Raw genomic sequence first — 17353 nt, forward strand, 5'->3', positions numbered from 1 at the left:
TTTATTCAAAACATGTGCACAACATGCCAATTTGCGATGGTTATTTAGAAAATTGAAACCTCACAACTTACTGCCCGAACGAATACGCTACAAACCGTTGGATGATTAATCACTTCCCGTTCATAATTCATCAACACGGTCGTCAACAATGAGTCTTTCCATTTTTCTCCGCTCCCGGGAAAATAACACATCCACCTAATTTGCATGAAATCGAATCCACGCGGGTGTGTGTGTGTGTGTCAGCGAGGAAGAGGGATTCGCGACTCCAAAAAGGTGTTCGTCTCCTCCTGAGCTTAACAGAGAAGGTTCACATGTCTACCAGGGCGCGTGATTCGACACACTTTAACGAGATCACGTTCCTATCACCTGGTGGTCGTCCCATCTTATTCATCTGTCTGTGGGTTGTTTTCCCCAGCTCGGCAAATTTTTGTGCGCGGTAACAGATGCAATCTAGATTTCCGTGCTGAGATTCTGTGGATCATTTTCCGAAACTTAGCATCTAATCGTCACCCTTGCTGAGATCTCAGTAAAATTGGTTTGCCAAGAGCTCGGAAAAAAGACTGAGATTCAGCTAACGAAATAAAGGGTGTACATCAGGATGATCAAAGGTTGGGACGCCAGATGATTTGTTTTTTTTTTTAAGTCTACGGTGAAAATTTAAAAAGTTTGGGAATGTTAAAAAATGTCTGCAAAATCATTTTTGACGAAACGATCGAAGTATGCTTTCGCCGCGAGTGGACGTGTTTATTTTTCACTGTCAATTTGTTAGCTCGTGTCGTCTAAATTTTGAAAATATTCCTAACCGTGTAGAACAGCTTAACCTGAACAATGTGAAAATATGAAAGGATAATTACCAATTTATCACGGGGGTTAATGTATGCTGAAGCCTGAAGCGAAACTTTGATATTCTTGGACCGTAGGATTTGTAGTGATAGATACCGTACCTGGTGGCCAGTTTGCAGCCAACAGCTCAAGATGGAAAAGACAAAAATTTGTGAATTTTTACCCTGCAAGCGGTTGCAAGCGGAAAATCAACTGAACTAGGAGTTTCACGGACTTAAACATGAAGAATTCAAGGTTTCTGGTGTCAAGTTCAAAATGGTTATTTGGTAAACATTGGACACATTGAGTAAGATAATTCCTGGTCGTTTTGATGGTAGAGGCATATCTCTGATATTGACAAGGAAAATTATTAGGCCTTATCTAACCTAATCATTTTCCGGGATGCTTTCTTGTACTAGCTGCATTTGCATTAGATTAGATTAGATTAGATTAGATTAGCAAAATCCTTGTTGATGAAACTTGCTCTCGCTTTCTACCACTAGCCGGAGATGAACCAGCCTCGTGCTGAAAATCTCCCAAAACAAGAAATCTAAATCCATCCATTCTTCAACTATGACCAGAGGGGTTTTGCACAATATGAACGCATACAGTATTCATTTTACATATTGAAGTAATGATTATATGCATCAATATTGCAAAAACACCACTCAGGTTTAAGTAATAAGTTGATCGGTTTTTAGTCGACACAAAGATACACAACCTATTAAAAAATCAATTAAGATTTGTGTTTCTATTTCTCGACCATTTTTGGCTACCCAGTAATCGAAATACAACTGATGGTTCTTTCTGGGAATCGGGAAATATGTTTATTATGTGACCAGATCTACTCATTTTGTTGAATGAAATTCCCTAACATTCAATCGAAGTGTTTTGTTACTTCATACGTGAAGTTTACGATTTTCAGAGTTGGGATGAAATCAAGAGGAAATCAACACTGCACACTGTGCCGAAACTCAGTATGACACACTGTTTGGCACGTTAAGACACGCTGATACGTAAGTCACGAACAATATTATATAAAACGGCAGCACTGTTAAGCACTGAAATTTTTCTAATCGATTTTCCCGTTGCTTAGGTTTGCTTACTGCAAATGAAAATATCCGTCAATACTGATGCAACAGTGATTAGTCCTAGAATTTTAAAAATTTATTGATACACGCAGAGTTTGGGGCCGTTTTTAAAATGCAAGAGGCATAGGATGAGGTAAGTATTGTCAAAAGTTCTGCTAGATTGAAAAACTATTAAATATATATATATATATACAAACACAACTTTTAGGCGTACTTTTAGAAACAGTTGAAGCTAGAGTATGGCCAAATAAATTTCCACATCACTGTTTAACACTGTTAAACGACACATTTCGCGACACACCAGTGAGACTCAGAGGGTGTTTTAATGATAACCTCTGAAAAAATATTTGGTAGCTCTAAGCAAAGATAGCACAGCCGTTTCACTTAATCCTGAATACGATCCACCGACAGATTCAATTCGCGGACTTGTACCACCATTCAATGACGACTGGATGCCGAAACAGAACCATTTATTGGCAAGTTCTGTGAAGAAAATCAGCGATCATGAAAACTATGCTGTTGGTGAAAATTTTTATGTTATATTAGCCACGATGGTCATCGGGGCATCACCGTTTTGTGTACTGTACAAGTGCAGTGATCATAAAATTCACTAATGAACATGTGCTCCAAAAATGGCAGTACGTGGAAGCTGAACTGGAAGAAGCTGATACAAAAATAGTTGCTCATTGTTCAAACGACGATCCGCGTCTGGTAACTGCAATGAAAGTTCAAAGCGAGGGGGCAACTCTATCTAAGATGCAGGAAAAAATTTGCTTTGCTGATGAGAGATGCTTGCACGCTTGGTAGATAGAAAGAAGATTGTTGAAGATTTTGAAGATTTGCTGCAAAAAGGTGGAGAGCGATGCTAGTAGATGGGTTTAGATGCAAAAGATGAAAAAAGATTTTTCGTAGATTGATTAGCTAGTGTGAGATTTTCCGACCATCTTAAATAGAGATTTAGATGTGTCAAACGCCCAGGTTCACATGCATACCACACATCTTGTTATATTTCTAACATGTACATTCTTTTTAGCATATAAATAGTAAAATGGGTTTACTCCCTGCCTTGGTCGCTTGTCTTCCAAGCCTTGGTTTGGGTCCGCCTTGGCTAGCCTGGTTAAGATCAGTTCTGTAGGCCGTACTGATAACCCAAAAATCTTGGTAGAAGCCTTATGATATTTTATGTAATTCTACCTTTTCCGAGATGAACTCAAAGATCAGAAGCAATGTTTGTGATGATGTGGTGGTGCTTGAATTCGTAATCTTTGATGTAATAAAAATATATTTACTTCTGTGATTGTGTTCATGTCAGTTCCTTCATGACACACTCGTTTTGCATCATTGAACCAAGCGGAATGAATGAACTCACTACATACGTGTTATTGTATGATCACATCTCCATTTTCCATCTTTCAATAAACCATCCATAAGAGCTTGAAGTTGCAATCAAACAATCTCAAAAGTCATAACTGCAGGGTTGCCAAACTCATGGTATACTGAGACTGAAATCTATATTGCGCCACTTTGGCTCATTCAGCACAACGCTTGGCACAGCCTTTGGCACAGATAAAGTACTCGTCGCAGATTGAGATGTGCAAAGTTGAATACCCCTTGGATGAAATGCTATACTAATATCAAACATGAAGCTTTAGTGCAATAATCTATTAACTAGAGAAGTTCAGAAGATGATAGATTGTTAGAGTACGGCAGTGCTAAAATTCAACAGAAGTTGAAATTGAGCGAAGGGCCATTTATGCGACAATACTAATCAAATTCGCACTCCATTACTTAACTCATACTTTGATGGATGAGGGGATTTGAGGTATGTCCTTAAATCCACAGGCGCGTTTGAGTTGCTCATATATAGTCTGTGGCTTTGGAATAGTTCTAGCGAAAGCATTTCCTGGCAATGGTGCTACATTTCTATTGTTTTGCTTCTCTCGTCTTGACAAACGTAGTCATCTCAGAGAGAAGCAGTAGGGTGGTGTTGCGTGCTGTACCATCATCAGCATTGATGAAAGCTGCTCTGGCCTTGAGTTTTTACATTTAATCAAAGTGGTTTGTTGCTTCATATGTGAACTTTCTCTAGCTAATAAATTATCGGCATTTATAGACAACACACTGATAAATAAATATATACAACCAAGGGCGTGGACAGGTTCCAACTCAGAGGAGTGCAAAATCTCGAATTTATCTAATTTTATTTCAAAGGAAGAGAAATTTAGCTCCAATAATCAAGGATATCAAAGTTTTACTAAATTTTACTAAGTCTGAGATCTCAAAGCATTGAATCTTTAAAACGTCTCATATTCTAGACTCTTGGAAATTTATCCTTGTCTGGAATTTGAATCTGAGTAATCTAATTTTGTTTAAGTGCCGAATAACGAAGATTGTTTCAATCATGAAAACTTTTCCTAGCATAAGACTAATATCTACCGAGTCTCAAGTTTTTATTTTTTCTGTGATGTGTGATCCTAAATCACGAAAAACGTTCTATATTTGAAACATCTGATGCCCACGGGATTCTTCAAGGATGATTTTTAGAACTTTCTCAAGAATTCCCTCAGAGCCAGAATTTAATCAGAACTCAGCTTAGAATTATCTCAAGTATACCCTTAAAATTTTCTTCCTAATACTCTATAAAATCTCTGCAAAATACTTGTACGATTTGAGCTGTCTTTATATTATTTATTTTTTGTTGTGTTCATCTTCGCCCGAAGAACATTTTTACAGCAAAAAAATTGTAAAATTTTAGAGGAAAATTGGATAAGTCAGAAAACTATCTTCTCTTCCTCTATGTATCGTGAATGCTCGAAATTGTTTAAAACAAAAGTTCAATTTTTTGTGGAACGAAGTTTACCGGGTCTGCTAGTTCTTAATAATCCTCACAGTATTCCCCACGAATTCCTCAAAAAATTCTCCTTAAATTTATTTTGAATTCTTCTCCGCATCGGTTTTATCACATAACATATGTGGAACTCGATTATCAAAAATTGAACCCGTTTCAGTGATTTCAAGTGGTGTAGAAAGGCATCGATCTGTCAAATTGATTATACCAGCTGTAAAATGAGAAAGGGAATCAAGGGGGTAGGCAATTCTATTAAAATAATAGTAACCTGGTATTATTTTTCTGTAGTTATGGCAAAATGTGGGGAAACTCCACCGGAATACTTGTTTAATTCTTCTCATTCTAAATTTGAGCGGATATATTTTTCTATTTTATTTCTGTAAACTTAGAAGAATAATGTAAGTACCTTTTGTTTCGTTAAAATTTTTCTAATTGTTTGGAACCAATTGCATCAACCTTTGAATTCATTTGGATTCGTAGGAGGAAAAATATGACTGCGCAATTAGTAGTTTACTGCATTTGGAAGTCCAGACAGAAGCAGCATAATTTTGCAACAAGTTGCCCGGTTTGAGCTGAAAATATGCAGTGTTTTAAGGTGACCATTATTCCGCTAGCTGTCTCAAAGTTACCAGGAACGGATATTTTTCTTGTCAAGATTAAGCACTATTTACAAACGCTTTGCGTAAAGAGACGGCACTTCACTGGTGGAGTGAAGAGATAATACAAAGTTCGCTAGATTCATGCACAGATTGACAGATGATTATAGGATTTTACCATAGGAGTAAAGAGAGCAATGCAGAGTCATCGAAAACCGCCAATACTTACTGAGCATGCCACCATATATCTGCTTCTCTTTCAAAAGAGCAAATATCGCAAACGTAAACAATTACTTTTTCCGCAAATTTCTCGAGAATGAAAAACCACTCAAGTAAACCACTGCGACAATTATGTAGAAGGAGAGTCCCCCTATCTGATAGAATTGGTGGCTTACATGGATTGACATTGAACTACGAGAAATTTACGAAAGAAGCCATTGTTTACGTTTTCAACATTGGTCCTTGTGAACGCTCAGTGTCGATATCATGAACATTCTATTCTGACAGATCGATGGCCAACTATACCAGTTATACCACTTAGGCAATACAAAAAAGGGGCTAACTTTTAGTCAGTTATTTTGCATGAAGTTCCACATAAGTTATGTGGTTATATGCTCTCTCGAAAATAACATGAAACTATCCTCCTTGAAATACTCACCAAAATTTCCCTTGAAACTCTCCTAATGCTCCAAAACTTATCAGCGGAGTATTCTATGAGTTTCCTATGCTTATTTCTTAAAATTTCGTTGGAGCTTCCCTGGGAATTTTATTTCTTTTGGAATTCCCTTGAAACTTTCCTCAGCAATCTAATCTATTAAGAATTCCTTTTGGATTTTTCATCTTCCCTTGAAATTGTTTTCACAAACACCTTGGAATTCTCCTTGGAAATTACTGGCAGTTCACATTAGTTTGGAATTTTTATCACAACTCTTATAAAGATATCCTCCGCATTCCTATGAAGTACCCCTCGAATTCTTTGCACAATTGTTATCTTTCTAAACATACTCTTAGTGTGTTACAAAAATTAAAATGGCGGCATGCTTCGAATGCCTTTTCTATACACCCAGAAAATTCTTGAAATTCTCCTCCAAATTCCAAGTCCTCTAAATCAGCTAGGAAAGTGAAGCATTTTAGTTACTTGAAGGTGTCACCTGGGACGAACTAATATAATAAATATAGGTCAAAGTCAAAAACAACTTGAAACACGTTAAATTTTGGATAACATGCACAAGTGCAGGTACTTAATAAATCATGGGTTATGGTTGATTGGGTGAATTAGAGATTTCAATTATTTATTAAATTGGGCTAATGAGATATCATAATCATCAAACGAAAATTTAGACAGCCTAATGACATTAAGTAGATTGAAAAAGGAGTTAGGATGCGGGGGTCCGCTTAGGGAGGCAACTAGCCTTTTCATATATTGTCTGTTTATTTTGATGGTTGCTTTAAAATATAAAATTGGCATATATGTGAAAGGATGAATCAGTGGGAGATGGATTTAGGGTTTCTTTACATTTTGCAGCACAAATCTAGTACTGTGCGTTATTTCATCAAAACCCCCCAATAACCGACCTCTTCAATCCCTTCCATTTCCCATGGCGTTCAAGTGGTCCACATAGGCTATTCAGCCATTACCCTTCCTTTATCCTCGACTTTGGATTGACTTGCGCTTCACAATTGAACAGTATTTCTCAATTGGCCTTAGGTCTGGAGTATTGGCCGAATTCATCTCCTTGGGAACCACTGTGACGTCATTTTCACTGTGCCACTGTTTGGTGGAATTTGAGTAGCGGCAGCTTGCAAAATACGGCCAGAATAGGCAATCCACCTTATGTTGCTCCAGAAAAGAGAGTAGTCTCTCCCGTAGGCACTTCTCCTGGTATATTTGCTGGTTCACGGTCCCAGAAGTAACGTAAGTTTCGCTTATCAGCCAAGGAACTTTTGGGGAATTTCGACTTCGTTTTGATTTTGCATTCTTCTGGGGCACTCTTCCGGTCAACCGAGGTATAAAATTCCTGCCTAGGAATTTGAGCAACAACTGCCTGGACCGGATAGACCGGGATTTTCATTTCGAGCGTACAGGATCGAATCGTGACGTTCTTGCGCCGGTGAAGCCATGATGTAAACAAATGAACTTATCCTGACAACCAATGCCTACTGTGATGGTCAATCCTGGAATATTGTAGCATTGTATGGTCTTCTTTTTCAATCACGCACGAAGAAAGATTAGAATCAGTACAAAAGCAAATTCTATTATACGCCCTTCGTTAATAAGGTTGGACATAATTTCCTCTTCCACCATATGAAGCACGCTGCATGCTTATAAACATACACACATTAAAAGAGCGTCGTGAATATTCAATGGCTTCATTTGTAATAGATATCGTTTCGCAACGCATAGACTCAACAGAACTTTTATCAAAATTAAGTTGAACCTACTCGGCAATTCAGAAAATCATCGCACAAATTATGCAAAATATGGGCCATTAAATCCCATGATCGCCTCTTACAATCAATACTGCGAAACCATTGGCTTTACAATATCTCGGCATAAACTAAAACAATAGTTTAACTCCATACGGAATTATAATTCATAAGAACAAAAATAGGACAGAAGACACTGCTTAGTTTTCATTTCAGACAAAATTGTACTTTTTACATTTTCATTCAAAGAATTTTCTTTTTATATTTAAGAAAAAAAAAACTGTGTATGGGTCATTCCAACTCAAGTGGGTTCACCACCTGTGGTCTATGTCACCGATTTGAGCCAAAATTGGCCAAAAAGTTCATTTTGGCATTCTGAACAAACCCCTTTTTTGATTTAGCTCTTAAGTGCCCAGATCCTTCTGGGCTACAACCCTGGATCTTCGAGATTTTTAAAAATTTCAATGTTCAGAAGAGATTACTCCACAACCAAATAAGCTATTCGTGATCTTAGAACGTCAATTTGAAGGGTTTTGACGTAGAAATACGTCTTTGTTGACTATACTGGGGTGCGAATCAAAAATTATGTGTGGTGAAATAGTGTCAGGTTATGAACGCTTGTAACTTTGTCATTTATAGATGAAACCTAAATACAAATACGCCAATCGATAGGATATTACTTTACAAATCTGCTAAAATAAAAACTTTTACAATTTTCCATTAAAAAGCTTGTGAAATATGTAGAAATGATACTTTTATCACTGTGTTTATTAAATAAACGTTTTCCCCAAACCCAGTCATCATAATCGAGTACCCATGGTGGCACATCGTTCAGCTTGAACCTGAAAATATTTAAACCAGTGCTTCTTTGGACGGCGAGGCAAGCAAGAGGTGGATTTTCTTTCTCTCTCTCTACCGTCGTGCTGAATATTCTCGAAGGCACTGTGACCGGATGAAATCGGGCAGGTGTGAGATTGAGGATGTCGTACCGAAGCTAATTGTTGCATCGGACAACGTGGTGGAGATCGAACCATCGGTCCTTCTCAGGACCACAAATTTTGACAGAAAGATTTATATTCCTGGGATAAATCGGCAGTACCCCCCCCCCCCTTTAAATGACTCGTTGGACGTAAAATAAACGATTATTGGCATCCATTCTTTAGTATTATTAGAAATTAGAAAGATAAAACTTTTCTCCAAACACACATTTTTCATGTCCATATGTTATATTCATAGAAAATACACGGCATACATTTGAAATGACATAAATAGGTCCAACCAAAATCCATTACCCTACACCGGGCAAGTTGAAACGCGTGGAGAAGTTGAAACAGTAGATGTAGATCTTGAGATTAGTTCTAATAAAGTAGTTTGCGGTAGTACACAATGCCTCTCAAAAATAATTGCAGTGAATATTCACTTCCGCTAAGAGATACACGTACCGTTTCAACTTACCCTGCTAGCCATTAAACATTAAACAGGTGGAGAAACTGTAAACGAGTTTTTGCTCTGACTTTGAACATTTTATTTGTGAAAAGTCACAGTATTCTATTTTGCATCATTCTACGAACACGCTGTAAGCTACATAATGATGATGCATGATACTTTTATGTTAGGGTTGTCCTCCAAATTGGAAAAAAAGAAGAAATTATCGTTATACCCCTTTCTCCCCTACTTCGCTGACATATGAACCAACATTTTGTTCAATATTGAAAGTACCGTCTTCTGATAAGGAAAACAACTGCCTGTTACGTTATCATAAAATGCAACCTTCACTCTCTTCTCTGCTTCAGAGACTTAATTTAAAACTAATGATGGAGCTACTGAAGAAAATTGACGTATTTTTTGGCAATTGTTTTATCCAACAACATGCATGGCGTCTTTGTGGACTATACTGGGGTGCTACTCGAAAATATACAACGGCTTGTTTAGTACTCCATATTTGAATTTTCATAATTTATCACATTCCAGGAAAAAAATACTTGAACCAACATTAAACCATAGCCAAAACATTGAAATATTTTAATTTACGATAACTTTATCTTAATAGTCAAAAATGCATTTCATACATTAATTTTGCGTAGTTCTACGTCATACTGCGGTCGTGTCTAGGACACAACACTTTAATTTTGTTTTATGTAAATTCTTATAGGTGTACCCACATTTTGTTTTTTTTTTTTTTTTTTTTAATTAACTACAGTAAACAGGCTGATTACTGGCAGGTATCCAAATTTTCAAAAAATTGCCTGGGCGGGATTTTTTATATCCTGATATTTTGGGCTCAAATTTTCACCACACGTTGGAAAACTGTTCTACTTGATGTGTTTCCAGTTTTTGAGATATGATCAGATGAGTGAATTGGAGTTTTAAGCTTTTCTGGTGGAAAAATCAATGCTATTTATTTTTTTTTTTCTTGAATTAATTAAATTTGAATTTATTTATATTAAGAAATAAAAAATGGCAGCCCTGCTTTGGCTCAATAAAACAGATAAAATTATACTTAATAAGTGAAAAAAAATCTCCTTAAAAAAGATCGGGTTGCTCCTTAAATGATTGATCAAAATACGTTAAAAATCTTAAAATGCTCAGTAAATATTTAAAGTATGCTCCATAAAATAGAGAAAACTGTACATTAAGCATTTGAAAATGCTCCTTAGTATGCACCGCTTTGCACCATTTTGAAGTGTTATTGTACCATATATCATTGGAAAAGCTGCTGTAGAAAGGTTAATAAGTACCATGAAATCAGCTGAAATGTTCAGTAAAAATGCACAAATGCACACAATGATTTACTGAACATTGCAGCTGATTTCATGGTACTTATTAACCTTTCTACAGCAGCTTTTCCGATGATATATGGTACAATTACACGCACGGTTTAGTTCCAACACTTTTGGAACCTGGCGATATATCTACACGGAGATGAAAAACCACCCAAAATTAAGTACTTTTCCCTCAATTCCGGGATTGAGCCCAATAACCCAAATTTGAGTAAATCGCATATTGCAGTTTCCATATAACGCCAACGAAATAAGTACCTACTCTTAAGAATATTCTACCCAAAATTAAGTTTAATTCACGTAAATTTGAGAATATGCAATTTACTCAAAAGTAACTTATTGGACTGAACTATATCGATGGGTAGAATCCCTCGTTCCTTTTTCGACAGCAATAAAGAATGTAAGTTAGGGGCTGAACTCAATATTAAGTAAAAAGAATTCAAATTTTGGGTGGTATTTTTTCTCCGTGTAAGCTCATATATTGAACTGATTTTCCACGCAAGGTTCCTTTTTACTTCTATAATGATGTGAAAAATAAATGTTTTATTCTTTCAGTTATTCAGAGATGTCAGCTTCTAAAAGATAACACACGATTTTATGCAGATTTATGACATGCTACATTTTTACGTCCATGGCTGCTTGAAATTTTACAACAGTTATTCTGAATCACCCTGTACAGAAAATCAGCTCAATTATTTTTTTTAAGAATACACGTTGGTTTCAGATCGATTGGTAGCTCAGCAACAAAATGGCAATGGCCGAGTAACGGAGGATTAAGTGAATTTCGGACTAACATTTCTTCCCCATCCTCACCAGATACAAGGACGTTGCCAGGATTCCTCTGGTCGGTTGGAATATGAATCATTCTTTATCTAAGCGATAGTAATTTACCCAAATTACTATCTAACAGTTACGGATGCAGATGGGTCTCCTTCTTAACAGTTTGGAGCTTGTACCACCTACAAAATTGTGCGACTTGAACTATACGTGATCGGACATCTACGTGGATCATTTCCGCTATAGAAATGTACTACGATTGGTGCTGTTCGTCACCATGATAGAACTCAAAATAAAGCAAAATTTCGTATAAAAGCTGGCATGAAAAACTCGTTTCGTAATATGGCCCAGAACTGCTTTTACCCAAATCATGAAACAATTTTAAATCAATGTCGACAGTTCGCCTCCCATCGAACTGCTAGCCATTAAGAGCGGAGCCCTCGACCCGTTTCTCGCCCATTGTGCAAATATGACATGAAGCACTCGGGAATGCACTTATAAATATTAACAAGCAGCCCTACTGCTACCGCTGCTGCTTCCGTCGTCATCGGGTGACAAGTTACTCCTTTTATCAAGCACCCATCTCGACGTCGTCGTCGTCATCATTTAGTTATAAGCCGCACCAAACTCTGCACTGTTAATGGAAAACGGTCGTTAAATCTTCATAGCTTTTTAACTCTCTGCCCTGAAGTTTTGCTAAATCCATTCGAGCACCAGCCAACTAGTCTCACTGTGGTTGCAGCTGTTGACTTCCATATAGTTGTTGTAGTAAAAACGGGTAAATCCTAACGGGGTTGATCTGTTGCGGATTGGCTGGAGCTGAACAAAAAATAAAGAGTGCACTTCTCGGTCCTGCATTCCTGCGCTTTTCCCAGTTGGCCCAGTTTGTTGGAAAAGGCGCATATCCCAACCAATAGTGGAGAGCGCGGTGACAACTGATTAGAGGCGAAAATAGTTCCACTTTTAATGCCTCACTCCCCGGCTTCGTCATGCATCCTCACAACTGCTACCAGCTACAGGTCCCATTAAGCCGTTGAATGGCGTGGTATACGAAGTTATCTCTGGTGGGTTTTTTTTCTCTGCTCGGTCGTCGTGTGTTGCACCATGGAGATAAGCGGTACCAGTCTTGGCGGGTGCAGATCTAACTGCTAGCCATTCTGCGTCAGGTGAAGGAAACGGGCCTCAGGTACTTGTTATTTGCGGTCCAGCCGGCGTCGAACCACCGATGAAAGGACGTGATGCGGTTCGAAGTTGGAAAATTACAAGCTTGCTGGCTGGTGTAGTCAGCCAAAGCGCACCTATAGTGCCCAAATGAGAGCAATTTTCATCCCCCCCACCTCTTTGCAAACTGGCAACCACTGCTGGGTGGCAGTTTCGAGTTACAAACCGAACGGACCTTTTCCTGGGAGGGGGTTGGCCATTTAATGGAGTTTAAAAATCGTGTTCGATTCTGGGACAACATGATCAAGTGGGGGCCAGTTTGGTGCATGTACATGGCATTGTAAAACTGAAAACTGGGTGGCACAAAGTACCGTTGCTAAGTGCCACAGTTTGAGTCAATTGCCGATGCTTCTGGAAGTTTGACGACGCTTGGAAAATGTTCCATACCCAGAGCCGGTTGGGGAATTTTCATTGGTCGGAAATTGTTCATAACGGAAATTTTCCGAACAGAAATGAAGAGCTGACGTCCGTTCTATTATTGTTTGTATTTGCCATGGATAGCGCATTATAAAAAGTGCAGTTTTGGCTGCGTTGGCTAGGGATTTCCAAGCATTTTAATTTGAAAAGCAGGTCACCTGCCATTAAATAGGTCAAACACCATTTGATTTCATTTCATTTCTAGAGATCTTCATCAAATTTCAACCTGGTGCATCTATGTAATGAAAAACCACGTGTATTGTGGAAGCATAATTCAACATCTTCTTATGTGAAAAATTCGTTTCATATCCACGTAACATTGAGTCAAGAGTCAAAGCTCAACTATCAAGAGCCATACAGATTATTCAAAGAATCATCTCCGTACTGGGAACTGCAATTCCCACCATTCCCATAAACATTTTTTCTCACCTTTTACTAGTTAGCACAGTTTCAAACTTAAAGCTCCAGTAAAGTTGTTAACAACTCACATTTCCCATCACAGACCTATCAACGACGAGGGCGAGGGGAAAATTACTGCACTCCGAACCGCCCAGCACAAAACGCTTCCCTATTTTTATTTTTTTATGAGATTCAACATCAGCCTCTCGAAACCATCATCCTTCCTAAGACGTCACGTTTTCACTGCAGCAGCCGACACAGTCGCGTTCTTTCTGCTTGCTTTACTTCTATGTAACACACATCTCACCGCGCTGGTTGCTGCTGCCGTATCCCATCAGGTTGAATTCTCACACTTGGAGCAAAGCACGCTCGTTGAGGCCCTTTCGGAACTCCCATCCCCTCACCCTCCTGCTGCTCTCGTCCATTAACGTATTAGTGCTCCTCGGCGAGGTGACTTAGTGCAACCATGAACGAGGCAATAAAAATCATCATCATCATCATCCTCATCTCCATCGCATCGCATCGGCTTCTCATTGCATAATTCTTCGCTTCCCTCCTCCCCCACCTCCTCCGAATCACCTCGAAGTCTCGAAGCCGGAGCCCCAAGAGGCCCTTATGTGCCTCACTGACTTATATTTTGTTTTTGCTGGTCCTTTTCTGCTCTTTCTTCACAACAGACCGTTGTCGCTTGCTTGCTTGCTTGCTGGTGCGCTACCACACGCGAAGGAGCTAAGAGCGGTTCAAAGCTCACGTGTTCTTACGAAACAAAACAGCCGCCAGTTCAGAGAGTTGTGGGGGTCTCTACTCGATCCCCAAGAAGCAGAGGACAACGACGAGAAAGAGAAAAATCTTCCCAAAGTGAATCGTTTATGACCGATCGGAGGCGGTGGCGGCTGGCCAGGGTACCGGCAGCAGAGTGTTGGAGTAGGTTTCTGGGTAACAAGGCCTCTATGCTGTTTGCCCGCTCGCTTGTCTGCGTCGCCTACCAGAGAAGTGTTCTTCAAGAATCTCAGATCTCTCAGCTGGTTACGTGTGGGAATTATGTAGTTGAGGCAGTCAGGGGTGTGCAAGTGCTTGTTTAGACAAGAATGCAGTGGTTGTTTGGCTTTGAAATTCAGATGCGTCGAATTAAATAGGCTGAATTGGTCATCTGACCAAAAACTTTGGACTTGGAAAATGGTTATCGAGATTCTAGGAGTTTGACAAACATTCAGAATGTGTTATTAGCAAGGAAATTTTGAGATCGTAATCGTAGGAAAAGATACAAAATTACGAACGTGCAGAAATGTTCATTGTTGCAATAATATTCTCGATGGCAGACTTTGTGATTTTTTACAACTTCCTGGAAGAATTTGGACATATTTATTATGTCCAAAATTCTTCCAGGATGTTGTAAAAAATCATTTCATAGTCCAAGATTTTAACAAATGAGCAGTTCCACGCCAAATCACGAATTGATTTGATGTGACCTTTTCCGATTGGCATTTTTTTTTTTGTTTATTGATTTATTTGATAAGGCTCAAACGAATAAACTTTACAGAGCCGTCAAAAGGTACAACACAATAAACACTTTATCTTCCGCTATCCAAAAAGCCTCCTCCATCAGAACTGGAGCCGCTTCCAGTAGTTTCATTGTATGGCCGGTACGCCAACGGGGGTCAGAGCGCGTCCATTGCAGCAATATACGCAAAACGTGGTCAGCACTCTCACACACTCATCACGAAACGGTTGCTTTCCAAAGTTGACGACGCATCGACCGAAAGAACTGCTGATGAAGAACAATGAGAAGGACCACACAATGGTTGCTGCCGAGAAAACAGACGATCGCGTGGCACACATCGAGAGTGGCTTGCTTTTGTCGACAGCCGAGTGAACACTGATTCCAATTGGCATGACACTTTGGATAATTGTTAGTTATGATTGATGATTTTAACTAGATCAAAAACAAGTGCTTTTTGTGCATGATGAAGTGGCACCGAATGAATTCCTGCCCCAAATGGATGCTCCGAAAGCAGTTGAAAAGGCACAAATAGAAAAAAAATAAGCCCCATACTCTACGAGTCTGTGTTCTTGCAAAAAAAAATCTTAGTTTGAGATCTCCAGAAATTGTTTAATGACCTAGCTAGAATCTTAGAAAATTTCAATCGTTTCGAAATCTTTAACATTTGAACATTTCCAGGACATATAGCCACAAAAAAAATCATGCAAATTGGAGAAGGTCGAGTCTGAAGACCTTCTCCAATTTGCATGAAACTTTAAATAAATGTTTGTTATGGTCAATCATTCGCATTTGAGGTAAAATTCGGCCATTTTGAATCTCACAAAAAAACATCAAAATTATGTATTCGAATTTTTTTATCAAATCATAACTTGAAAATGTCACTTCCATTCGAAATGACATCTTAAACAAAGTACAGGTCGGACTCGATTATCCGGATGTTTGGTGGACAATTTCACTTCGGGTAATCGAATCACCCAGATAATCGATCCATTTTTTTCATTGTCGTTAATCAAGGGCAGTTTAATAGATGATGAAAATTAATTTCCCTGGGCTCATGTGCCCAAATTGAACGTTTTAAAATAGATATTCCTTTTACCTGATCATGGTCACATAGAGCAATAGTTCGATCTGATTCTTGGCGACCAATTTTCTTCTCACTTTCTTCAACAATGGCTGAAGCCACCCACAATTTTGAGTGGATCTATGAACACTCTATGCGCTCATCTGATGCTATGAAGCCATCCACATTGTTGCAACATTCGATTGATTTTAGTTAAGATCTGGATTTGCGGGAGAGCTCTAAAGTTTTTATGGCAAATAGAACAGTTCAATTCGAAAATATCTCAATTTTGACCAAACCTTTAAAGGTGTAGATTGAGTGTACTAAGCGGAATAATTTTGTCGCAAACTGTAAACTGATTCGACTTAATGTCAAACCTCCAAGAGCGAGGAGTTCCTGCAACTGACGACAGGATTCAGCTACCTCCTTCAAATTGTCCCCTCCGGCAACAACGTCGTCGACGTAGCAGAGCTTTGTGACGATGCGTGCAGCAAGCGGATAATCGTGGCCTTTGTCTTCAGCAAGTTTGTTCAGTACCCGAGCTGCTTGGTAGGGGGAACTTGCGAGTCCATACGTCACACGGTCTTCAGTCGATAGATTTTCAAGGGCAGTGAGGTGTCCGAACGCCAAATAACTTCAAGGAATGCGTCCACACCTGCCGGAACATCTTTTCAGCGTCGCAAGAGAACACGAACCGTGACATCCGGCAGTTTACTACCACGACAAGTAATGCTGGCTGTACCGTGGATCCGGTGAACAGGATTTCGTTAAAGGACAGTTGACCATGGGACCATGCTGGCGGTGCTGGCCGACGGATAGCGTAGAACACTCTTCCGTATGCCCCAGCCGTGTGTAGTCTTCCATAAACTTGGTCTCTCCATCATCGAGAATCGGTTTAGAGCCGCCTTGTAGGAATCACCGAGGAGCGGAATCAGGGGTTCTCTCACGCCTGTAATGACCATTTTCATCTCGCGAGACGGTGCGATTGAAATGGTTCTCGACGTATTGTTCCTCCTGTGTTAGCGCCTTTCCTACGTCGAAATCTTCAACCTCCCACATTCGTTCCAACTGGGAGTTGAGTGGCTGGTCAGTGGTGACGTGGCATACCACCGTCCCGAAGGCTTGAGTTGCAGCCTTCCTAGAGACGACGTACCCCAATACGGTTTTCTGTAAAATAGGATATTCATCAGCTAGGGATATTTGTTGTGATTCGAGAAAAGCATAAAATAGTTCAGCTTCGATAATGAGATCGTCTCCGTGGTAAATATTGAATCTCGGATCAGCTATTGGCAGGTTTCGTGGAATTTTCCACCGAGGTCGCTGAACTCAATCCACTGCTCCGGTTGTCCATCAAACTATGTGATTTTTAACTCTGGCAGTTTGACCGACGGCACTTGGTGAACAGCAGGAGCTC

General features: G+C 39.2%; 2 protein-coding genes across 2 annotated transcripts in view; one reads left to right on the plus strand and one right to left on the minus strand.

Moving 5' to 3' along the window:
* The window catches only part of LOC135697532 (uncharacterized), a 336829-nt gene that overhangs the window by 164712 nt on the left and 154764 nt on the right, over nt 1-17353 (plus strand). The window lies entirely within an intron of this gene.
* The window catches only part of LOC135697540 (uncharacterized), a 110779-nt gene that overhangs the window by 90421 nt on the left and 3005 nt on the right, over nt 1-17353 (minus strand). The window lies entirely within an intron of this gene.

Source organism: Ochlerotatus camptorhynchus, unplaced genomic scaffold (genome assembly GCF_037179485.1).
Source record: "Ochlerotatus camptorhynchus isolate MF236.1 unplaced genomic scaffold, CSIRO-AGI_Acam_v1.1 ptg000071l, whole genome shotgun sequence".
Lineage (NCBI taxonomy): Eukaryota > Metazoa > Arthropoda > Insecta > Diptera > Culicidae > Ochlerotatus > Ochlerotatus camptorhynchus.